Source organism: Petaurus breviceps, unplaced genomic scaffold (genome assembly GCF_028583685.1).
Source record: "Petaurus breviceps papuanus isolate PSGF00001 unplaced genomic scaffold, PetGlider_PUasm1.0 689, whole genome shotgun sequence".
Taxonomy (NCBI): domain Eukaryota; kingdom Metazoa; phylum Chordata; class Mammalia; order Diprotodontia; family Petauridae; genus Petaurus; species Petaurus breviceps.
The window spans coordinates 6,923,863-6,937,412 of NW_027186458.1; the positions used below are offsets into that span (position 1 = coordinate 6,923,863).

The 13,550-nt window shown below is 40.3% G+C and overlaps 1 non-coding gene across 1 annotated transcript; it reads left to right on the forward strand.

The window, feature by feature from the left end:
• Positions 1-201: 201 nt before the first annotated feature.
• On the forward strand, positions 202-305 carry LOC138174639 (U6 spliceosomal RNA). Its single transcript, XR_011171795.1, has one exon. It is a non-coding gene; the product is annotated as a U6 spliceosomal RNA (small nuclear RNA).
• Positions 306-13,550: the final 13,245 nt, after the last annotated feature.

Genomic DNA, 13,550 nt, shown 5'->3' on the forward strand with positions numbered 1-13,550 from the left:
GATAAGAGACAGGGATAGGCGATGTTGGAGGGTTGTGGAAAGAGGGGGCACTCTAGGCACATTGTTGGTGAAGCTGTGAGCCAATGCAACCATTTTGGAAAGTAATTTAGGATTATACAAATAAAGTGATTAGCTTTCTATACCCTTCAGCCCAGAGATATCATTACTAGGCATGGATCCAAAGTGACTAATAAGAAGAAAGCTCGCCTTGTCAGCACATATACTAAAATTGAAATGGTACAAGAAGATTAGTGTGACCCCTGTGCAAGAATGACATGTAAATTTGTGAAGCATTCCAAATTTTTGGCATTGTTGGTAGAATTGTGAACTGATTCAACCATTCTGAAGAGCAATCTGGAATGATGGCCAAAGGACAATTAACCTATCGTCCCAGGAATACCACTGCTAGGTCTCTATTCCAGAGAGATAAAAATGAAAAGGGGAAAAGGACCTACATGTACAAAAACAATTTAGCAGCTCTTTTTGTGGTGGCCAAGAATTAGAAATTGAGGAGGTGTCCATCAATTGAGGAATGGTTGAACAAGTTGTAGTATATGACTGTAATGGAATACTATTATGCTGTAAGAAATAACAAGCAAAATGCTTTCAGAATAATCTGGAAAGACTTACAAGAACTGATACAAAGTGAAGTAAGCAGAAGCAGAAGAACATTGTACAGAGTAACAGCAATATTGCACAATGATCAACTGTGAATGACAGCTATTATCAGCAATATGATGATCCAAGATGATTCCAAATGACTCGTGATGAAAAATCTGTCCATCTCCAGAGAAAGAACTGATGGAGTCCGAATGCGATCGAAGCAGACTGTTTTTTACTTTATTTTTGTATGTGTGTAGAGGGTGCTTTTTGTCTATGCTTTCTTTCACAACATGACTAATATGGAAAGATGTTTTGCATGACTGTGCATGTATAATCTTATTAAATTGTTTGCCGTATCTGTAAAGGAGGAGAAGAGGGGGAAGGGAGAGAATTTGGAACTCAAAATTTTAAAAAACAAATGTTAAAAATTGTTTTTACAAGTAGTAGGAAAAAATCAAATGTTAAAAGAAAAGGAAAACGAAGAAAGTACCAATATTTCCCAAAATATTTATAGAAGTACTTTGTAAGCAGCAAGGAACTGGAAACAGAGTAGCCACCCATCAATCAGGGAACAGTTAAACAGGGGAACATGAATGTGGTAGAATATTGTTGTGCTGACAGATATGATGAATATGCAGAAGCATGAAAAGACTAAAGTGGATTAATGGAGAATGAAGCAGAGCCAAGAAAACAACACACACAAAGACCACAATGGAAACTGAAAGAACCTGTGCCACCGACAAATTACGAAGAACAAGCTCATCCCCAAAGAGGAGAGAAAAGAAGCCCCTGGCCCGCCTCCCTTGGGGAAGTCAGAGGTCCCTAGATGGGGGATGTCACATATGTCTTCAGACTTTCTGATGCATTGATCAGTTTTGCTAAATTTTTCTCTTTCTTATTTTCTTTCCTTAAAAATGTTATTTGTTATATAGGATAGTTCAGGGGGTGGCAGTAAGGTTGGAGGATATTGGGGAAATTTGGGGCAATATAAGAGCAAACGTATCAGTACAAATTTATGTTTTAAAAAGAATGGGGAAGACATGGGTATGTTTGTAGGCAGCAGAGAAGGAAGAGAGCACGGTTTTACAGGGGGCAATCTGCTGGAGAAGACAGGAAGGGATGAGATAATCTACTGGAACAGATGGGGAGGAATGAGATCAAGGGGTTGGCCTTGGCAAGCAGAAGGGCTACCTCATCATTAGAGACTAGAATGAAGGAGATGGGAGGGAGGGATGATGTCAGAGGGATGGGAGGAGGAGGTGGAGGGGTAAAGAGAGAGCCGTCAGCAAATGGCCTCAGTATGTCTCTGAAATAAAAAGTGAAGTCCTTAGCAGAGAAGGTAGAGGGAAGGAGTGATAAGGAAGGCTTGAAGACAGAAGACTTTGGAACAACTGCTGTGGTAAATGGGTTATGCAGCAAGAGATATTTGTGTCCCCATACTGAGGGCATAGTTGAGATTAGCTTGAATAAATTTGTAGTGGACACAATCAGCATGGTTCCAGGATTTCCTCCAGTTCCCTCAGCACATGAATAGAAGCAAAGGAGGTGAATGATGGGAATAATCCAAAGTTGGGTTTTAACAAAGTGTGATTGGCCATCAGACAAAGGAGCAAAGAATTCAAGAGTGTAGAGTTGAACTGGTTCACCAAGAAGTCAAAATAAAAAAATTTAGAGAGAAGAGTATGGCCAGAGCTGGGGTGGGAGGGATGATCTGGGAGAGCACTGAGGGGCCAGTGAATGGAGGGAATGAGGAGGATAAAGGATGGGTTTGAGAGTAGTGAAGGGTTGGGGGAAATGGAAAGATAAAAATGGAGATTACGGATAGCCAGAGTAGAACACTTATAAGTAATGGTAAAATCAAGCAGGTGAGGTTCTCTATGTGTAGCTAAATGGAGTCGAGTACATTAAGGAAATGGACACAGAGTATTTGAGGGAACATTGAGTTTATACTGATGGAATCTAGAATGGGAAAAGGAGTTGGGGGTATAGTCAAAGAGCTGAGCCCAGCATTGAACTCATTGAGAAAGGAATGAGAATATCCTTGACAGATAACAGTTACCAGAATCTGGGTTGGGTGATAAATGTGGATTGAGTGATCTTCAAAGGGCTCTTACCTTGTACTTACTTTGTACAAAGTACTCTTACTTACCTGTAGATTTCTGAGTGACAGCAACAAAGGGAGAGTGTGGAGGAAGGAGTATTCCTCCCCAAACATGACCAGGTCATAACTGTTCCAGGCACTGTGCTAAGTACTGGAGATACAAAAAGGAAAAAATATCATCTCTCCTCCATGCTCTCAAGGAATTTACATTCTAACAGGGGGAGACAAACAGAAAAGGGAGCTGGAAAGAGACAGGACAGGCATCTGGCATTGGAAGTAATCATGGAGTATGCTGAAGGGAGAGCTGGGAAAGAAGACTGAGCATTGTGGCAGGGACTTCTCATGACTGGAGGCTCTAGGAAGGGATTCACCAAACTCAGTTGGCCTTAGGGTAGACAAGCACAGTACAGTTGTGCTGGTATGCATAGAATAATAATAAAAGAACCAGAGGAAAGCCCTCAGAATGTTGGTTTGGCCCTCTGTGAAATGCTTCCAGGAGAACATGAAGAAGGATCACACAGGATGGAAAAGCCTAGAGGAATCATAATCTGCACTGGGGGAGGGTATACACTGGTAAAATCACAACTCCATGGAAGTTTCATCAGAGTATAAAAAGTCTGTGTTGCAAATATGAATAATATGGTGGCAGAGTAGCCTAGAAAGAAAAGTCTTTCTTTCCCAGCTTAATTTAGACATATAATTAAGAAATAAAGCCACCGATGTAGATGAAGAAACATCAGAGGGTCAGGCTTTCTTATGGAGAGTCTGGTTTTTGTCTCCCTACATACCCAGAAGCATGAGATGAAAAACAGATTCTTTGCCACTTTTGACTTTTCTTTCCTTATGTCCCCTCCTGAAAGGAGACTTTTTAGAAATATTATGTACTTCACTGAAAGCTTAGACTTTAAAAGAAGAATTTTTTTTTAAATGATAGGACATTAACATGGGGAAAGAAAATGCAAAATGGAGGATTTTAGCCCATTAGCATTTCAAGGGAAATTAGGGATAATTTGTTGGTGCCGTGGATAGAGCACTGGATTTGGAGGCAGCCAGCCGAGACTTGAATCCTGGTCCTGCCACTTACCTAACTGCCCATGCAGACTTGGGCAAATCCGTGCACTGTTCTAGTCCCAAATTTGACCACACTGAACACATTGTACCTCTATAGGCAAAGCAGAGTGGGCCTACTCAGCGTGGTTTGATCTGTCCAGCAAAGCACCCAAGCAAACACATCTTTCTACAAGAGTGCTTGCCTTTCTTACATGAATTTCCTACTATTAGGGTCATGCCTTTTAGTTAAACAATATGTCTATATGGTCTCCAAAAGGCCACTGTTAGAATACATTATAGTTCAATAAATGTTTGTTAGTTGAATGAACAGGGAGGATGGATGGAAAGTTTTCCAGGAAGAAGTAATAAAACATAGTTTCCTAAAATGACTGGAGGTAGGGAGTTGGGGGGGAGAAAGGGAGGAGGAGGAGGAGGAGGAAAAAGAACAGAGAGTCTGGGAGGGAGACAGAGACAGAAACAGGGAGGGAAGAGGAGAGAAGAGAAATGATTATTTTATGGTAACACCTTCTATAGAAAGGTTAATAAGCAAGAAAACCAGAGTGGGATCCTATTGGAGTCTGCATTTGTGTTTGCCTCAGTTTGAATATATAATTGCAAATGGTCCCTTGGGCTGATTGGTCACAGAGAGCCTGAATTCCCAGTGCCATGCCCAAATTGGGAAGCCCCTTGTTAATGTAGAAAATGCTTAGTGAGACCCAGACTCAAATACCACCATTGTGAATACTTAGTAGCAGTGTTATCATTGGCAAGTTCCTTAGCCTATCTAAGCTTTAGCTTGGCCAGTTGTAAAATGATATAACAGTACCCCCATGTGTTGACCTGACCTTGTGGTTAAAAGGTTCAAATGAATTGAAATACCTTTAAAAGCTTAAAGCAATATGTGGACGTCAAGTATAATGGGAATGATGGGGAAGCTGTTGATTATGATGCTGTTGCTAGTGATGATGCTGGTGGCAATAGTGGTGATGCTGACAATGATGATTGAAGCGATGTTAATTATGATAGTGGGGATGATGATGAAAATGACAGTGGGGGGGATGGCGACTGTGATGGGGATGGTCACAGGGACCATGGCAGTGATGACGGCACAATGACGGTAATAGTGATGGCGGGTGATACAAATTCTTACAGAAAAGAGAGTATTACTTCATGAATGGATAAAGCTTATCTACCTGGAATGCTATTGTGAAGTTTTCATTTAAATAAATTAAAAGAAAACTACAGTGCTGGAGCACAAAGGAAGGCAGCAATGCACAGTTGGGTCCTTAACCCTAGGTTTTGCTGTATTGGTTCTGTGACTCTAAGTCATCTTAATGTTTAAAAATTCCTTTGCTCACTTGTTTAAAAGACAAATAAAGAGCACTTCCTATGCAAAAAGGCTAGCTTTATTAGGTTCTCATTATTTATTGGCTTTCTGTATTTCTATATAAATACTGGGTGAGCTTTCTAAAAGCAATCAACCAGTAAACATTTTTAAGTGCCTACTATAGACCAAGCACTGTACTAGGGGTACAATGGCAAAACGAGATAATTCATGCTGTTGTGGAAACAATACCTTAACACCCTATTCCAGGGGTGGGGAACCTGCACCTACACCTATCCACGTTAGGCAAATCTTTCCTTGAAAAGTTTTGAAACCATTCTCCAGACTTGGTTGGCTCTGGCTGTTGACATCATGTCTTGGTTAACTGAGTATAAAACAGCTGTTAGGAGCTTCATGAACTCCCCTTGATGATTGGCTGCTGGACAACCATGGCAGATTCAGAGATGGGAGCTTGGCTTAGCTGAATCAGCTTGGGGAGCCCCAGTGCTTATCCTTGTTGAATATCATTTTCTGACTATGGCTAAGTAAATTTCTTTTTGTTACCTATTGAATGACCTATGAGAGTCTCATTTTGTTCCAATATCCAATGTAAACTATCAGGGAGTGGCCTGGGTCAGATTCAGCCTAGAACACCTGCTTTCAAGGAACTTAAGTAAAAATTAGGGTCAAATGCACCAAAGAACATAGCATCCAAATTTTTGAAGGAAAAGTCAAATGAGTTACAGAAAGAAATACATAGTAGAACTGTGCCACTTTTTTTTTTTACCTCGTTTTAACCCTTTCATTCCTAACCTAACCATAAAATAAACAAGAAAGAAATTAAGGAGATGAATAGAATTTTAGAAAAGTTAGATAAGATAGACCTCTTGAGGATATCGAAGGGGAATAGAAAAGAATATAAGTATTCTCAGTTGTGTATGGCACCCTAACAACAACTGACTGTGTTAGAGCATAAAAATCTCACAAACAAAGGCAGAAAAGCAGAAATATTAAGATAAGAGAAGATTCACACTGTGCGTTGAATAGCAATGGGTAAGAAGGCCCTGGCGGAAGCAGGGAGTAGCTCTGCCCAGTTACAGTCAGGACTAGATTAGGCTAAAACTAGTGGCAGCTGTTGATGAGATGAAACGGATTGCTAGTCCACAGCTTCTTTCTTCCTCGGCTTCCACAGACTGATCTGCTAAAGACATTCTTGCTATTTAAAAGTAAAACAAAACAAAACTGTTTAATCTCCATTTCTTTCCATTCTCTTCAGACCAGTTGGGAAGAGGAAGAGGGTAGAATAAAAGAGAGAAAGAGGACAGAATCAACCCATGCTGCGATGTTGGTGCATCCTGCTACTTGAAACATTGTTTTGAAATGTTTATTCAAATTTCTAATGCTATTTGTGTTGTTGGCAAAATTGATAAAAGAAGGGAATAGTCATTGTTGGATGGGCTATGGAAATAGAAGCCCAATAATATGCCTTTAGTGACTTGTGAATTGACTCAACCATTCTAGAACACAAATTAAGAATACAAATGACTAAAATGATCATACTCTTTAACCCAGGGTTACCATTACTCAACATATATCTCAAAGACAGAAAATAGGTCCCGTATATGCCAGAATATTTATACTGGCACATTTTGTGGTGGCAAAAAATTGTAAACAAAGTAAATGTGTGTCAATTGGAGTATGGTTAAATAAAGTGTGATACATGAATTTAGTACAAAGTTACTGCACTATAAAAAAACAATGGATGTAAGGAATACCCAAAAGTGTGGATAGAGTTTAATGCAAGGATGCTTGGTGGTGATGGTCACTAGTTTCAGGCACGTCTGACCCTTTCTGACCCCATTTAGGATTTTCTTGGCAAACATACTGGAGTGGCTTGTCGTTTCCTTCTCCGGCTCATTTTACAGATGTGTCTCAGGCCAGATTTAAACTCAGCAAAAGGATTTTTTCTGATTCCAAACCCAGTGCTCCATCTATTTTGCCACTTACCATGTTTCCCTGATAAGACACTGTCTTATTATTTTTTTTTGGACAGAAAAACACCAGAGGGCTTATTTTCAGGGGAGGGTTTATTTTAATGAACATTGACAGCAATTTTAATAAACAGGTAAATGTGAACAAAAAAATGTACCTTTATTCAATAATGAATTCAATAAAGAACAGGATGACGCGCTCACTACTGCAGCTCTGATTGGATGCAGCTCGGAGCGCGGCGTGCGTTTCACCCGGGGGGGGGAGGGGGACGGTGCATACAGAGGGTACCATAATGTAGCATGTAGCGCAGGGGATCACCTTCACTACAGTAGCAATCTCAATAGGGCTTATTTTCAGGGGAGGGCTTATTTTAGAGGAATCTTACACAGTAAGGGGAGGGCTTATTTTCGGGATAGGTCTTATTATCGGGGAAACATGGTAGCTGCCTTATGAAAGGATGTACACACTGACTACAACGGTATAAATGGAAAGAAGAAAGTAAAAACTGCATACTTTGTGATTATAATGACCAACCTTAGCTTTGAATTAGAGATAAGAAATAAAGCACCTTTCTATTGTTCGTAGTCTTGAAGACTATGGGCATGGAGCACCGTACATACTATTTGATTGTTTGGCATCAACCAAAACATCAGTACTGGTTGGTTTTGAAGAACTGATTTTTCTTTCTTTTTTATTCTGTTCTAAGAGATGAATCTAAGAGTAGGAAAGGGATATATCAAGAGATGAAGATATTATAAAAACAAAATATGTTGATAAAATGAAAATAATTAAACTTGGAAGGGAGGGACCATATAAATGGGTAGAGCTCACTGATTAGCTGTGAAGTACATTTTTATAAAGGAATATAATCCTAGAAGGAAACAATCTGAATGGGTTACCTGGGACATAAAAGTTGGGGAGGTTGTTTAGGGGATATCAGCAATGTTAAGGGATAGTGAGGGCTAAATTTGACTTGAGTTTGCATCATGCCCTGACCTCTTCCCTCGATGAGTTGCACACCAAAAGTTGAGTAAAACACTATCAAATGCTTGCCATCAAAAATAAATAAACACACCATATAGCTGTTAACAGTAAATTGTTGAATCCTATAGGTATGGGGGCTCATTATTCAGAAGATTGAGATCAATTAGGGAAAATATCAATTGAGAAAAAATGGGACATAAAACAAGGGTAGTTGAAATTGTCACTAAATACACATTTTAGAACTGTGGTTAGTGTCACACCACCAACCACAGAATAATTTGGATAGGGACACTCCGATTTGGGGTGGGAGAATTTTTTTCCTTTGATTAATCACTTTTCTTTTAAGCAGGTCTGTCTCAGTACCACCAAAATAATAACTGAGAATATTCTTCTTGTAAAAATATTTTTCCTCAATGATTTTGAGTTTTGAGTAGAATTTTAGTTCAATCTCTCTCTTTTTTTCTGGTATTTTTCATCTCTTTTTCTTTATTTCTTTCAGATGCTTATTTTAGAAACATTTTCTTGGAATCGTCTTTCAGTTTTGATTTTTTAATTTTGTTTTTATCTAGCTTTCTCATTTTATCTTGTTATTTTGTCCCATGTATATTCTATAAATCATAACCATCCCACTATATTCTGTAGAATTACAAATGTCGACTGTTACTGCTAGAATGATTAATTCAGTAAACTGTGTTTTATAGGCTGCTGCTCATTGGCATGCCATTCTGAACTAACAGTCTATTTATATGCTAATTTTCTTTGCATCTATGCAGTGAGGTCATCTACATTTGCATGATTCTGTTCAAGTCCCTTTAGAGTGTTGCAGTGTCATTTGCTACATCTTAATCACAAACCAGCATGGCTTCACTCTGTTGTTACACATTTATTGAGTGGTTTGGCATTCTGTGTAGAATAATATTTTTAGGAATTCTTGAGCAAAAATGGAGATTGATGTTTAAAAACCATGGTCATGTGTGGACTGCTGTCTACCTGGGTCCTCCCCATCACACACAAATAGGTCAGGTTGATTTTCCCCTTAAAGATGCCAAAGCTGTTCTCTGGATGTGATGGACCCAGGAAACTAAGGCTCAGGTAATAGCTCCCTTGATTGAAGATTCCTAGTACCTATATTGATGTGGCTTCCTAGTCATCTAGGGACATAAAAAGCCCACCCACCTGTAATCTGAACCTCTAAGACTTGAGGATGTCCCAAAGTCCCAAGAATCACCAAGCCCTGCCCTGTTGAGCAAACACCCAAAACAAGTGTGGCAGTATCTTTGTTGAATATCCTTTCCATGCTATGGCTAAGTAAATCTCCAGTTGTTAACTGTTGAATGACCTGAAGTATCTCATTTTCATTCCAATATTGCGCCCAAATTAACAGGACACCCACCTAAATCATGTAAAGGGTGTGGGCCCTACACAATAGGAACACATTCAGTTTCTAGATCACAGGAGTAGGTCCTGACTATGAAAATGACTCCCCCCCCCCAGGTTCCTTCTCATTGTAAATCTTTCTTTCCTTTAGGACTTTAATCATGATACACTGGAAGGGCAGACGGTGAGTAAGAGGTTCACGTTGAGGCAACAGGGAAAGGACCTGGAGAAGCTTAGACAAGGAAAGCAAACAGGGCAGTTGTGAACACTTGGCCCACTGGCCAAAAGCAGGCTGGAGAGTCAAGGAGACTTACATTTCATTTTTCACCTTTTTTTGGTTCCGAACTACACAAACATCATCAGATATGAGCATTTGCACAGAAAGAGAAGATGGTGCATTCCATTGATTCTCCCTGATGTGCATTTCTAAAAAGCAGATAAGTTGCTCCCAAAGGCACCCTGCTCTCCAGTGCTTACCTGTGAGCCTCCCGCTGCTTAGCACAGTGCCTGGCACGCAGTAGGCGCTTCATAAATGTTGGCTGACTGACTGAGCCTCTTTTTGGTGCATTTTTAATTAAGCTATTTACTTTGAGTTTACCACATTGAGTTTCACAGTCCTTTGAGTTTCAACTTTTCTCGCCCTCCCTATCCCCTCCCCTCCCCCCCTCATGGTTTCCATGCAATCAAATATAGGATCTACAAATACCTTCACATTAAACTTTAGCCAGATTGTAAAGAAGGATTATAACCAATGGAGTGAACAATGGGAAAGAGGAGTCAAAACAAAACAAGAAAAAGAAAGAGAGCCGGTAGTTCGCTTCAATCTGCCTCCAGACTCTGTAACTTTCTCTGGGCATGGACATCTCTTTCCATCATGAGTCTTTTGGAGTTGTCTTATAACCTTACATTGCTGAGAGAAGCCCAGTCTATCAAAGTCAGTTGTCACGCATACATTGTGTCTGTAAATGTGTGCAGATTTCTCCTGGTTCTGCTCTTCTCGCTCAGAATCAGTTTGTATGAGTCTCTCCAGGTTATTATGAAGTCCATCTGCTCCTCATTTCTTATAGCACAATAGTATTCCATTACATTCATGTACCACAACTTGTTCAGCCATTCCCCGACTGATGGGCATCCCCTTGATTTCCAATTCTTTGCCATCCCGTGGTGCATTTTAAATGTTCCACTGACCAACATCATGCCTTTCTCTTTTTTTTATCACTATCACAAGTCCCTCTCTTCTTCCCAATTCTACCTCCCCAAATAAATGAGTGCTCCTTGTAAACAATAGGTACAGTCAAGCAGAACAGATCCTTAAAATATCTTTAAACAGCACTTGTTTCATCCTACAATTCGAGTTTCTATACCAAACCATTTTTGGAGTATGTGTGTTCAACCTTTGTTTCAGATAAGTGTGAAATTCCTTTGATGGCCAGACCTATTGCACCTTCCGCCATGTTTGTAGACTCTTCCCGTGCATCCCAATTATGAGGAATAACAGGTTCCCAGCTCCTTCTTCCTCCTTTATGTACCAATGTATTCATATCCAGTAATTTGCTGGTAAATGTTTAACAATTGGCTCTCCAGAAAAAAAATGTAGAAGAAACACTTTTAAATTTTTGTTGACACGTTCCTACATCTAGAATCCAGACAATCAACAAAATAACACATTGAGCCCCGATTTGTGACTGTGGTTTCTGAAGTGCTCACATAGACTAACATTCCTAGTGTAGTGGGGGGAGGGTCTGGTGCTGCACAGAGGCCTTCAGATGGTACCTCTGTGTGGAGGACAGTGGGGAGCTGCTGCCAGGAGACATGATGGCATGAAAGGGAAGCGCCTTAAAGACACTAGCAATCTTTAAGGGCTTCCAGTTGGCTAAGTGTGTGTTTGGGAAGTTCTGGACTGGTTGCATGGCTGGGACTGAAAGCATCCTTAATGCCTGAGTCAGCACTGGCTAGTTCTTTTTCTTCATTCTTGTCTGGGGGAGCTCAGTGAGTCTTTTGTTCACAGTGTGCTGGGGTAACTATGTTGTACAGGGGAAAGGGCTCGTGTCATGTGATCTGATATTCCTCTGATGTCGTATGGTCCCGAGAAATGGGTCTGGGTCCTTGTCCTTTTTTTTTTTAAATTTTCTACTCTAGGTTCAAGGAGTAGAGACTCCAATTATGGGAAAGTGAGCTACAGGAATTGGAGGAATTAGAGTGCAGGGTAGTATTTCAGCCAACCCAATATCAAATGCCCTAAGAAGCAAACTTTGAGAGTGACCTTTGGGTGCTCAGCAGGACTTAGGATTCTGGACATGAACTTAGTGGTACCAAATGCTATGAAGGAACTGAGCTGTTCTGACTTGCTCCCCTGGAGATTGAGATAGTTTAGGAGCATGTATGTCCTGGGATTATTGGGGAAAATGCTCTATTCTCCTTGTTATTTCTTGGAAATAAGTATCCCATTGTGAAAGAAATGTGATATTAAATGACTAAATAACCCTGGGATTGATGGTCACTGGCTCCTAGCCAATGGGGCAACAGAGGTCGAAGGGATTGAATTCTTTGTTGTAGAGAAGAGACATTCAAAAACCTCCCAGTTATTGTGGAACCCAGAGGGGTGACGTGGCAAGCTTGTCCCTGAGAGGGTAGGTCCAGAAAATACTTTTGATGCTGCTTCTCCACACTCCTGTGTTGGTACTTCAAAGTTCTTACACAGCTCCAGTCTTTTCCTTTGAAATGCTTGAAAGTCCGCTAGTCCATTAAAGATTCAATCCCCTGTCCTGTTGGATTATACTCAATATTTTATTCTTGATAAATCTTTATCTTTTGGAATATCTCATTCCAAGATTTTCTTTCTTAAAAGAGTAGCCGTCAGGTCTTTTGTGATGCTGACTCTTGTTCTCTCATACTTGAATTCTTTGTTTCTGACCTCTTGCAGTCTTTTTCCTTTGACCTACAAGATCCATATTTTATCTGTGATGATTCTGACAGTTTTCATTTCTTTCATGAAATGATCGGAAAATTCTAGTTTTACTTTGTCCTCTGGTTCTAAAAAAAAAAAATTCGAGTGATTTTCTTTTATGATACTCTTAAGCATTTACTTACAAGATACGGCACGAACATTTCTTCCGAGCATCCCAAGGATCATCTCGTAGCACTTCAGTCTCTCGGGAGAGAATAGGCTCAAGCTTAGCAGTTTCTATGTAGGATTGGTCTTACCAAATTTAAGTTTAAATGCAGTGCTGCTACTGGATGAGTATTCATCGCCATTATAGTTACTCTGGTCCTTGAAGCTGCCCCTCCCTCTGTGGGACATTGAGGTTGGACCTGTGGCAAAACCCAACATTGCCTGGACCCCTAGACTTGCCAGACTGCTAAACACTCAGCTGCCTGGAAGGATGGCTCTCCAAACCTTTTGGAACTCATAAGATCAGAGCTTCCAGGCTAGTCTCCTTTACCTAAAACAAAAGAAGAAACAGAAACAAAGGACAGGGGCTCATTTTCACAGGGCCAAATGTGCCACTCCTCAGGGAGTAGGGGGCCTAAATCTTCCAGGACCCACCCAGAGATATCAGTGAAGCGAATGTCATGGTTTTCAAGGACTCTGATGGTTCCTAAATTGTCTCTCGCGTAAGTTTTCCAGGCTATTTGTTCTTAATAGTATATACCTTGTGTTTTCTTGTCTTTTTTCAGTTTTTGATTTATCCTGTTACTTCTCACTTCCCTATCACATCGTTGAGCTCTGTTTGGGACATTCCACCATTGAAGGATTCTGTTACGTGGGGAAAGGTTTCCACCTTCTCTTCTAAGCTACTCGTTGTCTTTCAGATTATTGCTACTAGCGTTTTTCTCTCTCTTACAATTCCATTTCTTAAATATCTTGCTTCATTTCTTTCAATTATGTCTGAAATCCTTGTGGCCACGCCACTGTTTTTTAATGAACGCAAGAAAAAAGAGTGCTTACTAGATATTCACTATCACTGAACACGTGCTGTGTTCAGCTCTGATGACACAAATACAAGAGTAAGACGGTCCTCAGTTTCCAGGAATTCACATTCTAATGGGGACACCACATAGGGAGGGTGCAAGCCAAGTCCCACTGTGCCCAGGGCACAGCAGCAAACCCCATGAGCA